This window comes from Silene latifolia, chromosome 1 (assembly GCF_048544455.1).
Source record: "Silene latifolia isolate original U9 population chromosome 1, ASM4854445v1, whole genome shotgun sequence".
Taxonomy (NCBI): domain Eukaryota; kingdom Viridiplantae; phylum Streptophyta; class Magnoliopsida; order Caryophyllales; family Caryophyllaceae; genus Silene; species Silene latifolia.
The window spans coordinates 148,407,988-148,423,973 of record NC_133526.1 but is presented as its reverse complement, the minus strand read 5'-3'; positions in this window follow the sequence as shown (position 1 = coordinate 148,423,973).

The following is a 15,986-nucleotide window of genomic DNA, read 5'->3' as shown; positions in this document are numbered from 1 at the left end:
GTGGGGCAACATCTCAGCAGGTACCCCTTTCAACGCAAGGTAGTCCTTGTAGGAACGGATATGTTGCAATGGATCTTCCGTCCCTTTGAACTTTGGGATATCAGTTAGGACAAAATTGGTTGGTAGCCTGTCCTGGACCGGCATGTACCCTCTGGCATTCTCATAATGCGCATTTTCCCCTCGGGATAGCTTCAACTGTTCCTCTATTAGTCGGAACCTCTTTTCGAATTCAGTATCCGGGGGCGGTGGTATGGGAGCTTTCACCGCGATCTTGGCTTCCACGGCCCTCAAGCGTTCCATCATTGCGACCAAAGTGTCGTTAATCTGCTTTAGTGCCTCTACGGTAGTCATACTTCTTGTTTGTAGTGGCCTTTCTACAATAAAATCCCGAGCGAGTATCAGTTATCGAATCAAAATCCCCTGCACAAACAGGACTCGACTCATAACCAGATGACGGACACTATGCGACTCGATATTGGGCTTAGACCCGGAGAACGAGCAATTGGGCCCCCTCGGTTTGGGTCATATACGACTAGGGACGGTTTTTCAAACCTAAAAACTGGCTATAACTTGACATGGATCCTACGAACGAACTATTTTGGCTCGTTGGAGCGGGTCCTAACTGTGATACACACGTGGTTTGGGTTTTAGACTCAACGTGATCATAAATCCGACATGACAAACCCGTGTCCAAACCAGACATGGCTCTTGGGCTTTGTGACAAACGCCCTAGGTGGCCTAGTGGGGACGTTTTGGTGGACTGACTTGGACCAAATGGTCGACTTTCATGACTCAGACCCAAAGATCGGTTTAGGTGACTCACTTGACAAGTGTTCTAACCAAACAAAGGCTCACTCGAGCCTAAGGGTGGACTAGCTCGCCTATATCGAGCAAGCAAAAGCCCAACTCGACTAACCCGACCCCACTGACTCAAACTCTATTCTAGGTTTGGGTTGGACCTGGGATACAAGTCATCGAAATTTGAAATCGAGAAGGATTGAATTGACTTTTAAAATGGGCATCACTTCGGCTTGAAATAGGGTTCAAAATTTCGAAATAGAGGGCCGAAATTTTCGAAAAGAGATGGACTTAAAAAAGAATCAAATTTTCGAAAGAAAAAGAAGATGGATTTGAAAATGCTATTTTGAAAACATGACCCGGGATTCACATAGCATGTAATCATTCACATTTTAGGGATGCAATGCATGAACTAGACTCTTCTAAGTCTCGGTCAGTCCTCTAAAATGGGTCTATGCCAGTGAAACCGCTTTGTCGGGGAGTCCACATACCGTCATATGCCCGTAGCAATATGCCTCGTATGCAGCTGCCTACCTCCACGGAATCACCTTGATACTTAAATCGGACATAGTGGACATCAATATCCTCCCTTGGAATTAACCCAAGAGATTCTTTGGCCCGCCTAAAGTCTCGGGGGTTTATGCATGATTAACATAAAAAAAAATGTGACAACAATCCTAATAGCCATCTTAAACTTTTCAAGTTTCACGGACCCCAGCGGAGTCGCCAAATTGTGGACCATGGAAAAACGCTCCACTCAAATGCTTTTTCAAAACATTTTTAATTTTAAAAGAGTCGCCACTAAATTTTTAAATGGAATTTAGAAACCAATTTTAGAGATTTGAATTCGTGTGACTTTACGTGTTAGGAAGTTAATTTAATTTCATTAAAACAACACCCAACCCCGCCCGTTGCAATAACGGTCTCTACTAGGTGAAAGATGGCTATTTCGGAAAGATATCACATGCGTATGCAACCATTGAATTTAAATCCTATCATGCGAATTTCATTCAAAGTCGTTTAAAATGCATTTAACTTCGTCGAAGTGGTTTAGCATGTGAGGTTCATTGATTAAACTAGAAAACACATCCAAAGAGAGGGATAGGAAGGCTTACGCTTAGCATAAGATGTATTAACAAACATTAGTGGTTAGCTCATACATACAATATAAATTATAAATAAAGTAAATTAAAATCTAAAACATAAACTAATTATACTAAGGATTAATAAAAACAAAGTCAAACAAGGAAGCAAATTAAAACACAAAACCTGGACAAACCCGTGCACTGCACGGATCTGAAATTTTCGAAATATGTCAGAATTGACCCGTGCACTGCGCGGGTTTTGAATTAATACATTGCTAATTACGAAATAAATACTAAATCAACGCAATAAATTATGAAAATCTACCTAAATTAAAATTACAAATTATAGGTCTGGAAAATCATAAAAAATCAATTTTTATATGGTTAAAAATAAATACACGTAAATTAAATAAACTCGATTTATTAAATTGCCCTATTCCAACACGAGGATATGTAAATGAGACGGGGTGTACGACCGACCGATATGGCGGATTTCTTTCCCATCTCAAGTCAACGCGGGTGCCGGAATGGTACTTTAACTCATACTCAAACTATTCTAGTTTCGATATTAGTTAGACGATGTTAGACAATGGTTAGTAAATAAACAATAAAAAAACGAAATAAAAAGGAGAGAAGGGAGTTTTAATGCACCCTCAACCTACATGTATCGTTGACTCGTAATCGATCGTAGATTTTATCTCGAGGGGCCGTCGTCGACGAAGACAATTGAAATTGAATTTTGAAATCCCGAAACAAACACGTTCAAAAGGCAGACTTGAGCAGCGATTTTCAATCGCTCACCACGACTTCGTTTCTCAACGATTTTTCAAACCGAAAGATGTTTTGGAAACTAGAAAGACTTAATTTTGTGAATATAGAAACAAACCAGAAGTTTTAATAGGATTTGTGCACGAGAATCAAGGCCAAAGACCACGACAGAAACTCGAAAACAAGATTTGTGTCCCCTGTTTTTCGAGCGGTACATCACGGCTTTAGTTTAGGGTTTTTTTGGACGATTGATGGTTGTTATTTGCAGTATGTTGTGGGGAGAACTTAGAGGAATGAATGTATGGTGAAGGGGGGGGGGGTATTTATAAGGTGTTTCGAAGGGTAGAAGTAGGGCAACAAGCAGTCGGGCCAGTTTCGCATAGTTGCTGTCCATCAGCTAATTCGTGAGGTTTTTTAGGGTTTGTATGGGGGTTTTCTTGGTGTTTAAGCTAAGGTAATATGGGTAGGATATTAGGGTATGGTGTAGGGTTAATGGGCACGGGTTTCGTAGCTGTTTGGAGCGGGTTTTGGGCTCGGGATTGAGCACGCAAAACAGGGGGGGCTGCTTGTGTTGCGGGCTGTTTGTGGAGTATTTGGGACGGGAATTGGATGGGTTTTGTGGTGTTCTAGGTGCTGGGTTGTTGTGGGTAATGTGGAGCGCGGGTTGGTGGTGATGGGTTGCGGGTTTGGACCAAGTTTGAGTCGGTTTAGAAGGGCTTTCGATGGGCTATACAAACACGGGTAAAGGAAGGAATTGGGCTGTGTTGGGGAGTGTTTAGGACGAGATTTGGGTGTGGATATGGGGGTTCGAACTGGGGTTGAATGGGTAGAGGCCTAGGTTGGTTAGTGTACTCGAGATTCGTGCCAACTCGTAAAGAAAACGGGCTTAAAAACCGAGCTATAAACGAGCTCCAAAACGCGTGGTTGAAACGAGTTTTAAATTTTCAAATTCGATTTTTCAAATCAAATAGCACATTTAAAATGAATGATTTTTCAAATAAAAAAAATATATTTTATTTTCAATAAAATAAATTTAAGAAAATAAATTCAAATTAAAACAATAAAATGAATTCGCTTAAAAAAAGCTTTAATTTAAATATCATTTAAATTAATAAAATACTCCGTCGACAACGCTCATTCCATATCGTAAAAGGAGCCTAAATAATGACAATGACAACTAAAGAATACATGTGTCCTATCATCATCGGGTGTTTGTCGGGTTTTCTATAAATTCCAATATCGACAGATATGGGTATCTACACTTAGCAGGTGTTGATATGGTTGATAGCTGGAGTTTGGGCAGGGATGAGTCTTCACGAGATTTGATAGTTATAGCGAGTAGATTTGAGTTGTATCTTTATATCTTCAGTTAGTTTTAAATCACTTGTAAAGTAACATAATAGTTCTTTTATCGACATTTGATTATTACTTCCTCGAGCAACCGAGATGGTAACGCCCTTATATGCTAAGGAATGCCTAGTTAAGGCTCCTCTGAATATGGGGGTGTTACAAAGTGGTATCAGAGCGACGATTTTGGAACCTGTAACAAATGAACCTAATGAACGTAGTGAGTCTAATAAAATGAACCTGGTGTATGTATAATGGGAGTCCCGCTGATGCTAGATTTTGGGTGAGTAGGTGCCCTCATTTCAAAGTCTTGGCCCCATGATACTTAAGCCAGTCACATGGTACGGGAATGGGGAGTCCGTGTTATCTATGTGTGATGTGTATGTTAATTGTGCCGGAGCTACCTTTGGTTAAGTCTTTTAAGAGGGGGGGTGTGATAGTGGTATTTGGGCCGTGAATAGTAGTCTTTGGTGGAATTAGTAAAGTTTTTGGCGTGATTGGTGAGCTTATATGATGGTTATGAGATACGTGAAAAAGGTTTACGTGATTGAGATGCGTGAGAATGTGGAAGTGTATGTCGTGACATGAAGAGTGAACATGTTGGTGTTTACTATAAGTTGATGATGATAATAGTTATAGAATTGTTGAGTTATAATATGAAGCATAGCATATAGTAATGTGTATATGCCTTGTTTATTGGTTGAAATTTTCCGCTGCGTAATAATTGATTGGTGTAAGATGATTTGCTTGTGAAGGAATGTAAAACATGATAGATTAAATTTGTTATGAGGTTATGCAATTACATGTTATATGAAAGAATGAACTAATGCTAATTTACATGTTTTAAGGCGAATGAACACAATTTGGTAGTAATGTATAAAGTAAGTTAAGTGTAATATGATGACGTGATTATGTTTATGGAAGATTCGGTAGCAGGTAACACGAGTTGGGTAACTGGAGTAGCGTAATGTGACATGCACCTTATTAGTTGAGACGATACGTAGGCGTGAGTAATGATTGTAAAACGTGAACGAGTGTGATAATTAGTGCCGAATTCCGAACTTAGTTTGGAATCGACACGTGATGTTGTTTTGCAGGAATCTTCAAGTTACTTCGTATTTTCGACCGAGTACTTAACTATACTTGACCGAGTGCGAGTGCTCACTAGACCGAGTAGACCTCACTCGATCTAGTTAGGAAGCTATGACGTCGGGATGTGGGGAAAACTCCTGCAGATACTCGACGAATTAGCTCCTACTCGATCGAGTAGGGTGGTACTCGATCGAGTACCCTAGGCACTCGATCGAGTAGGTTACTGTACAGTGAATGCCACGGGTTTCTTAAAACCCCTATTCTTTCTATTTCTTCTCATTCTCCTTCTATATTTCGAAAACCTAAGCCTAATTTCCTCTCAAAATCCCTCATATCTTGTGTTGGTAGTGGTTAATTTGGGGTTATTTTCTTTGTTTAATTTCGTTCCTTTACTTTGCTACTCAATCAAGGTATGCTTTTCTTCCTAATTTACATGATTTATTGATTTGGATGTGTTAGAATAATTATATAATCTGAAATTTTCGATTCATATGGATGGATTGTTGCCTTTAATTGTTGAAATATGATTCACATGCCCTCTTTCTTTGATTGTTGGTGATTAAGTGCTGTAGATTAGACTAGAAATTGCAAAGTTGAACCGGAAATTTCTAGGGTTTACAAAGAATTCGAAATTGAATTTTGATCGTTTTACATTGATTAGAGGATAGAATTGAGTGTTATACATTGTTTATATCATGTTGAAGGATGGATTTTGATGATTATCCCCTTAGAAAGTTGCCTTAAAACTCTGTCTTAAAAGTGTCTCAAATGAAAATTCGTGATCTATATTTGGAATTTGGTGTTGTATATGGCTGTTTAAAAAAAGGTTGGACTTCAATATGATAGTAGTAATGATAATTGATGAATAATAGGTCAAAATTGTTACCGTCTGAAAGAGTTTAACTGAGTTATTAGTTCCTAATATTGAAGGATGATGATAATATGTCCTAAATTGCTTTCCATGAGCTTGTTCAAATGCCTCACATGTTGTTAAGTGTGTATATAGAGTGACATTTGAATCGTGCTAGGATAGTAGAATTTGTTGAGCATATGTATTCACCAAGACAATTTTTCTCACAAATGTGGTTTATGAGTAGCTGTAAACTGAGTTTATATATATCAAATTAAGGGAACTGTTGGTGAATGTGCGTACTTAGCTGAGTATTCAAAGTTTAATGGCATGAATTGTGTGCTTCACATGACATATTGGTTGAGGAGTTGGTGAACTTAGTTGAATATATATATAAAATCCAAAATTCCGTGAAGTATATGTTTACATGTTTATACAAGTTGTTTAAATCATATGCCGAAACAGATGCCGAGACCGAACGTAGGGACCCGTCCGAGTAAACGGGGGAGGGTTACACAGCCTGAGACTAGGGAGGGAAGTGGACCCGTGGTACCTGCAGTTCCGGAGTACCCTTCTGTCGTGTTTGTAGATTTCAAACAGAGAGAGTGTTTTGTAGATTTGCAAAAACGCAAGATGAGACCAACGAGGTGTATAGATACTACACTTTTGGAGGAGTTGGGGATAGAGACGGATGTCCATCACATATTCGAGACTTTGGGTTTTACGGGTTTGTATAGGCTGAGGAAACACTCTTATCCTTTTCTTACCTTGGAGTTTATGAGCTCCTTTAGTTATGACCCAGCTGCCCAGACCGTTGAGTTTCCGTTAATGAACACCAGTTTTTTGTTGACTATGGATCTGTTTGCGTCTCACATTGGGTTGGCCAAGCCTCCCAAGGATTCTATTACTGACATTCCCGCTGAGTGCGATGTCTGTCGCCTAATGCCTTGCTTGACCAGAAAGCCAGCTCCCACCTCAAGCAACATGCTGATTAATGATGTCCAGCATGTTACCTTGAGGGTCTTTCTCCGTTCTCTTTCAAACCTCCTTTATGACAGAAAAGATATCAGTAAACTGAATAATCATGAGGTGTTTCTTCTAATGTCTTACCTTAACCCGGAGCGAGCCAGGAAAGTGGTCTTTAATGCTCCTTCCATCGTCTGTGCTGCCCTTGCCTTGATGGCTACTGCTTCTTCCCGGTACCTGAGCTGTGGCGCTATCGCCACTCGGTTAGCTGAAAAGCTAACATCCTTTGAGGCTTCTTCAGATGATGTGCCTCTAGCTACCCCCGTGCCGACTATGGACCGTGACTACTACCTCGACCTGAAATGGTTGAGAACTTTGGCTGATGGTAGCCTTGCCTGGAGGGTGTGGGGCATGAGTTGGATGAGGATTCCAGCTCCTGAGCACCTCCCACTGACGGAGCCCTTGGAGCCGGCGGTTGTGGCTGTGGACTCTAGTGATGAGGAGGAGGAGGAGGATGTTGATAGACCCCGCCAGCTGCAGACCTATTTCATCGACGACACGATTCTCGAGGTGATGCAGAGCCGACGAAGGGCGAGAACGCGGCGGTTGTGGTAGAGAGACCCAGGTTGGGGAGGGGACCCCGTCGAGTGAGGGAGAGGGCCTCGGAGACTAGGCCACAGCCGGTAGCACCTCAGCAGCAGCAGCGTCCTTTGCCGTGCTACCCTTACCTGGACACCCCGGAGACGCGATCCAGCTACTTAGCAGAGAGAGTGTCATCTACCTTGACACTCAGGAACATGCACGAGGATGGCGTACACTCAGGGGATAGGGACCGAGAGACCGCATCCGGTTTGGTGGAGTGGAGTTGGGGACTACACAGGGGTTTCCACTCCTACAGGGTGGATCAGTCGACGTGGGGGACACCTCAGTCCTTTGCCTACGGTGGCTTGACCCCATGGTACGTGAGTCCGGGAGCCAGAGCAGGAGTAGATGCGAAGATTGGGTCATCGGGAGCGGGTACTTCTGGAGGTGGTGGTGATGATGAGGTGATGGTTGAGCAGCAGCAGCAGCAGGAGGAGTGATGCTCCTTGTTTCATCTTGATGCATGGTCGTTGATAGTAGATGTTGGTGGCGCCGTTAGATTTCGGTAGTTATTTTCGTTGGAACTTTGTTTATGGATATGTATTGTTGGCCATAAGGCCGGATTTATTATTTTGACCTTATTGCAGGATGTTGGGAGTCGGGGAGTCATCCCGACTCGAATTATATGACGGCTATGTATATATATGTTGGTTTATGACAGGTTTTATAAGGCATTTGACCTGTAGGTACTCGACAGAGTACCTCCATACTCGATCGAGTAGCTACAGGTATGACAGATTTGATGCATTCTGATCTCGGGCTACTCGATCGAGTAGCCAAAACACTCGATCGAGTAGCATGACACTCGATCGAGTACCCTTACATACTCGATCGAGTATCACTATTACAGAAGGATTTCGAAAATTAAAAGTGTGCAATGGTTTTATAATTGCAAGTTTGATGTTTAATGTAGTTATTAGTGCGTAGTAACACCTATGAACCGTTAATTTCATATGTTGGAAGCCAAGTTTCGGTTTTATATGCATGTTTGTAAAAAGTAGTGAAGTAGTGACGGTTTCTTGTTGTTTTAATATTACATATGTCATATTACCATTTATCCATTGAAGTTACATCTCTTCACACGTTGGTGCATACGATATTAACGTGCTTTATCGACGGTGGCCAGTTATTCTGGTGGTTGTGTATGATTTATAATTTAACGAGTATATGCTTAGCGAGTAATGTCCATAACAAATAATATGGTTTTTTTTTTTATGTTATGATACAAGTAATAGGTAATGTGTGTTGTAATTTTGGTGGTGAACTTCGGGGACGAAGTTCCTTTTTAGAGGGGAAGAGTAATGTCGCAAAATAAAAAGACTGATTTTGAAATTATGTTTGTTTGTCTATAATGTTTTCTTGCTTAATTACAAAATTTTCTAGTACTTTGATCACATTGCTTATATGAAGTGTAAGTGGTTACTTTAGTTCTTTAAAGCGAATATGATGGTATGTTTTAATGGATGATCATGACTAGATAGTTATGGTGCAATGGATCGTAATTGAATCGCGTGGTTAAGTAACATGGTGGTATTAGTTGTGCAACATGAAGTCGATATGAGACATGTTTCGAGTTGATAGTTGTTATCATACGATGAATAATCGTTGTTTGTGCTTCGCATTACGAGGTTGATGTTTCATATAACATATAGAGTAACAGTTGAGGATGATAATGTGTGTATGATAAGAGTAAGAGTCGTTACGAATAGAGCGTTAGATAGTGATGATGATGACATGGGGGATGGTATTTCCGGGGAGTAATGACTAGAGTAGGAGGAATGGTGATGGCGTGTTTTCCCGTGTCTTGTGCGTTAAGTTGAGTGAGTTGAACTTCGGGGACGAAGTTCTTTTAAGGGGGGAAGACTGTAATACCCGCCCTTTTAGAGACCCTTTGACCAGTGTTGACTGACCTTGGGTGCGGGAATAGTCTTAGAAATGCGTGCCAAAACTATCTTGAGTTACGTGTTAGGAGTGGTACTCGATAGAGTAGAGGCTACTCGATCAAGTAGAAAGGTTACTCGATCGAGTAGGGGGTCACTCGATCGAATATATTGGGTACTCGATCGAGTATCGAGTTTTCAGCGAGGGTTTTTAATCGCGTTTTGTTAAATCCGCAATTCATTTCCGCCTCATTCTTCCCATCCATCAGTCGCCTCTTTCCCTTCCCTTCACCACAAAACCTCCATGGAAGCCCTTTGAAGGTCCTGGTGCCTTGGGATAGCGTAGCTTGAGTCGGGTAGCGGTCTTTTGTCGGATTTCTCCTTATAGGTATGTCATAATCATCATCACTATCCTCATCTTTGCAATTAGGGTTGCTTGGTAGTAATAGATGATCGTGTTGTGCTTATAGGCTTTGCTTGGTTGCTGATTATGGCATGTGTTGGCATGGATTGGTTGCAGTTGCTTAAAGGTAGGTTCGCCTACTCAGTTTCTGTAGATGGTTTAGTGTGTCGGTTGTGGTGTCATTGTTGTTGTATTGTGGTTGTGTTTGTGTGGCAGCGTGTATACGGTTGTTGGTTGTTATTGTATTGCAGTGAGTTGTGGTTATTTGTCTCTGGTTCTCGAGATGCGTTCTCGGCTGATTGGAGTCACTTGCGGGAGTGGCTTCACGCCCTAGTTTCGCCCTCCGTGGAACCCGCCACGGGAGGGGATGTGCACATTAATGGGACAGGGTTATCGCTCGGTATGATGAGTGGGGCTTAGGTGGGAATGACTGCGGTCCCCCACTGGCAGGGCTGGTCCAGTGGACAGTCGGTGACGGAGATTGTTTAGAGTGGGTGTGATTGTGTGTGTGACTGATTGTGTTGAGTTGTGTTGATAGTTGTTGTTGATATTGTTGTATCTTATCTCAGTACTGACCTTGTGTGGTTGTCTTGTTTGTTTATGTGTCTACCATGATCCCTTATGGTGAGCAGTCTGTCTTAGCAGGTGTTGATATGGTTGATAGCTGGAGTTCGGGCAGGGATGAGTCTTCACGAGATTTGATAGTTATAGCGAGTAGACTTGAGTTGTATCTTTATATCTTCAGTTGGTTTTAAATCACTTGTAAAGTAACATAATAGTTCTTTTATCGACATTTGATTATTACTTCCTCGGGCAACCGAGATGGTAACGCCCTTATATGCTAAGGAAGGCCTAGTTAAGGCTTCTTTGAATATGGGGGTGTTACAACTGCCCTGTCATAGCTCTTCTACAATAACATTGAGATGCTTAACTTATATTACACACGACTTAAAGAAGTTTTCAAATTGTTTTTGAAAAAAAATGTTTTTCACTTTTAATGTTTTAAGCAAGAAGGTATTTATTTAACAAGGAAGCCCATATTCTTATTAAGTGTGGTTTTATTTTAAACTTGCAATTAGTAATCATGTTGGGTCAACTTATGAGTTGAGCCATATTACTAATTGGGGTTTCTAATATGGCATACTCTTAAAACCCTAAATCTAACCTAATATCAAGTTAGGGTTTTCACGAAAAGCAAGGCATATGAGCCGTGTTGGTTTCGTGGGAGCTTAAGGAATAAAAGTTTTTATAGTTAAGATTTTATTATGTATAATTATCTTAACATATCATTTATATCTAGCTTGATATAGTTATTTATGATAAGAATATTTCTGTTGTGGAAAATCTTATCATATCTTAAGATTTAAGGAAAGGATAATAAGAGAATAATTTATAAATTATCTTTTGGAACATTCTCTATTATCTGTTAGGGTTTTAAGGAAGGAAATAACAAAGATATGATTTTTGTATATGTTTGTTATTTCGACCTCTAGGGTTCGTGTAAACCGATTGCCATGCTTCATTCTTTGCTATAAATACTTTACTCTTTTCTACATTTAAAAGCAAGACCTTTAAGCATAATTTGATTTTAATTTAAGAGAAAAAACCGTGTGTTTCAAAACAAGAAAACCGTTTTGCAATTTTCGAAAAGGTCGTGTGTTTATAAACTTGTGCATTCATTCTTTCATTATCATTATAAGATAATAGTGTTTAATTGATTTCTTACTCATTTATTAACGTGAACTTTTAGAAGAATCATTAGTGCTTTCTTATTAGCGTAAGTTAGTCACTCGAGTATTTAACGGTACTCACTTGAGTTACAACTAGGGTTAGTTGTACGAGTTGGGTTAGTAAATTTGTAATCCGTAGAAAGGTACTAATTTATTAATCGAGAATAGTGGACGTAGGTTTCGATTTGTGAAACTGAACCACTTCAAAAATCCATGTGTCTCTTTCTCTCTTTCGCTTATTTGCATTGTTTTAATTCGTTAATGAATTGATTAGTTAAAGTTTAAACAATCGAAAAAGTAGATTAAAGTTTTTAATCCTCAATTAAACCACCCCCCCCCCCCTCCCTCCCTCTTGAGTATTTCGGATCGATAAACTCTTCAACTGGTATCAGAGCCTCATGTTCTTGATTGCCTAACCGTAAAGAGGCTGATCTGTCTATCTTACATTATCTTATCGTTTTATATTCCGCTGCCTATCACGTGATAAATGGATTCCAAATACCTTAAGTGTCCCGTCTTTAATGGGAAGAATTATGGGTTATGGAAGATCATGATGACTCACTATGTGAAAGGTCATGACTGGGAGTGCTGGAGGATCATCCAAAACGAACTGCATAAAATTCTGGTTGCATCTACTGAAGGCACTAACTACGAGAAAAAAAGACGAGGACTATGTCGAGGCTGACTACAAGAAGGCCAAAAAGAATTCTAAAGTTATAAGTCTATTGCAAAACGGCATGACTACTACAGAGTTCGATCGGTACTCTTCATTCTCAATGACCAAGGAAATATGGGACGGCCTTGAACTAGCTTATGAAGGTACTTCCATTGTTAGGAAACACCGCATAGATCTGTTAATGCAGAAATATGAGCTATTCCGTATGGAGCCAAATGAGTCCTTGGATAACATGTCTGCACGTTTTTCAAGTATCATAAACGAATTGCAAAACCTGGGAAGAAAGTTCAACACCGAGGACATTGCTAGGAAGGTTCTTAGGAGCCTAACTAAAAAGTGGCGTGCCAAGGTCACTGCAATGGAGGAATCACGAGATCTTAAGAACCTATACTACCAAGAACTCATTGGTGCTCTCATGGCCCATGAAATAACTCTAAATGCCGATGACGTAGAACCGAGTAGAGTAAAAATATGACCTTGAAAAGCAAAGATGTTAGCTCCGACTTAGAAGATGAAACTGTTTTGTTTGCACGTCGTTTTAAAAATAAAATATTTCGAAACAAGCAAGCAAAATCTTCTTATAACAACAACAAGTCTTTTAACAAGAAAGCAACAGAATCAAAATCATCATTTGCTAACAGAGGTTGCTTCAAGTGTGGAGAATCTTATCACATGATCAAAGATTGTCCAACATGGGAGAAAATTAAAGACAAAGTAAACGCGAAAAGACAAAGAAGGAGTTCAAACAAGTAATGATGGCTTCATGTTGGGGAGATCTTGAATCAACAGATGATGAAGGATCCGACGATGATGAAGTAGCCAATCTTTGTCGCAGCAGCGTCAGTCTTGACCCAAAAAACCTGTTAAGAAATTGTCTAAAAATGCCCTAATTGAATTTTTTGAGCAATCCTTTGATAAATGTCATGAACAGGATATGGAACTAAAGGATCTAAAAGAATAGATTCTTGATATTGCTGAGGAGAATCTATAATACCCCATATTTTGGTTAAATTTAAAACTTACATTTACATACAAAACTGGCCAAAATACGGGATATTATAATTAATATACAAAGTCCCTTATTACAAATCCATTTTAAAAGTAAATAATACAAGATAGAAAATGAAATAAAACTTTCTTCGAAATCTTTAAATAAAATCTTCACTTGAATTAAAATCCTTTTTGAACAGCAGCGGAAGACCTGAAAGCAAAACCACAAGACAACAAGGAACTACCCCCATGACGAGTAGCCCCGAAGGGAGAAAACACGTCAGCCGGAAAGCTGAGTAACAGATAATACCTCAATAGAAGCAGAATAGTTTTTGGTCATGGCGTGGAAACACAGACATGTAAAAATAAAAATAAACAGAGAGAATAATAAAAACACTCCCCTTTACTAATCTCAATCTCAAACTATTCCATAATATAATACACTCTCTCGTCCCAATAATTAACTCAATCGCAACTCATTACTCCATCTTACTCATTACTCCGTCTCATAATATAATACTCCAAAGTAACCAGATATCGTATTCTCATCGTCGACCCTAAGACCAGGACAAGGGGTGAGTGAACTGGCGGATAAGCCTGCGAAACAATATTTCCATCTCAATATCGATTTCAAACTCAAATAACTCAATAACCATGGTCACTCTGGACCGTAAACATAACTCGGCTCAAAGGCCCCATAACTCATAACTCAATACCAGTAACCAGATTTCCATCTCAATTTCAATATCGATATTGTCAAATGTTCTTTAAAGAACTGCTCAACACTTAGAGTACAAGGCTCTAAGCTACTCACCCACGAGGCAAGGTCAAAGAGAAAGACAATTTAAACACAATACCAAAATCCAACCAGATACCAATTCGGCAATTCGTTATACGACTATAATTAAGTCGGACAATCTAATCAACCAAACATTACCACTATTACTGGAACCATACAATTTATAATATACCAATGTCATAAAAAGGATAACCATCGTCATCATCATTTGTATTCAAGCTGACCAAAGCTTATAATCTCACAATTCTTAATAATTACTTCGTACTCACTGAACATATAACCATCCATCATTACACCATTCAATCTACTAATAATAATTCATTATAAGTGGTAACAAACTCACAATGCTACACTCATAGCATTCTACGACTCATCCCATCTCACATATACCACCGATTTACCAAAATAAATAATAGATATATAATTACTACTATGTACAACAATCTACACAATTTATCACCCAATTGATTTAGCACATAAATTACACCACGTCAACAACAATTAACATAAATTCATATAACCCCAAACAATAATAAGAGTAATAGGATCGGTAAAATCGTGTTACCTTAAAATAAATCTCAGGATTTGAAAGAAATATAATTGATATAGAAAGGAGTAGCAATTGCATAATGGTGTCTCACGATCATACAGGCGAGAGAACAAGATCATCTTGAAATTAGGAATTAGGTGCAAAAGATAATGAATAGGTAAATCATAAGCAATGTTCAGCAACAGCCGCCACAAGAAAAACAAATACGGAGGAATTGGTTATATTGAACAAGGGTTTAGTTTTAAAGAGGTTAGGCAAGACTCAATTAAATAAACAAAGGAATATGGCAAGGAACTATTTGCATTAAGATAGAATAGCCACGTTTTAGTTTATTACATTATTTATACTAAAAGTTTTAGAAAACGGACATATAAAATATCGAAATATTTTGGGTATTACAATCTTCCCCTCTTAAAAGGAACTTTGTCCCGAAGTTCGAGTTTAGAAAATAATGACACAATAAAATTTGAGAGGTATTACACTCCACCCTCCTTAAAATAAAGTTCGTCCTCGAACGTAAAATTTTCAAAAATGAATAAAAATGACAATTCAAAATATAAGAAGAGTTTAAAAAGTTAAAAGAGCGGTGTTAAGATATGACGATCTCAACACCTGACCAAGAAAGAACCCGCTCTGATACCATTTGTAACACCCCCATACTCCAAGTGCCTTACCAGGACCACTCAGGTATAAGGATACTACCATCTCGGTTGCCCGAGGTACTGAATATCATAAGACAATAAAGAAACGTACTTTTAAAGTAATTATAGATTAAGTGATTACATGTTCAAACCAAAACTAATAAAAGGAATTACAAGGTTCTCATACGGTCTACAGCCAAAACTATCAAAGCTACTAGACTTCGTCTGACACAGCGGAAGACTTCTAACTGCCACGTGATGACTCCTCCCTGCTATCCCATACGCGTCATATCACACCTGCTCAATAACTGCTCACCACCCCCGAATGGATCACCACAGTTTTTAAAACATTTAAACGGGGTCAGTACTAATCACACAATTCACTACATATATCAACAATAAGATAAACAGACAACTGAACTGTCACACACACACACACACCACCAACCGACTCCCATCATCTCAATACTGACTGTCCACTGGACCAGCCCTGCCAGTGAGGGACCGCAACCGTTCCCACCTAAGCCCCGCTCATCATACCGAGCGATAACCCTGTCCATTAATGTGCACATCCCCTTCCGTGGCGGGTTCCACGAAGGGCGAAACTAGGGCGTGAAGTCACTCCCGCAAGTGACCCCACTCAGCCGAGAACGCATCTCAAGAACCATCAACAGCAATTACAACCACAAACACAAGTACAATCATTATATCAAACAACCACATACAACACATCACCAATATCCCATTATGGGACTAATACCGAGTAGGA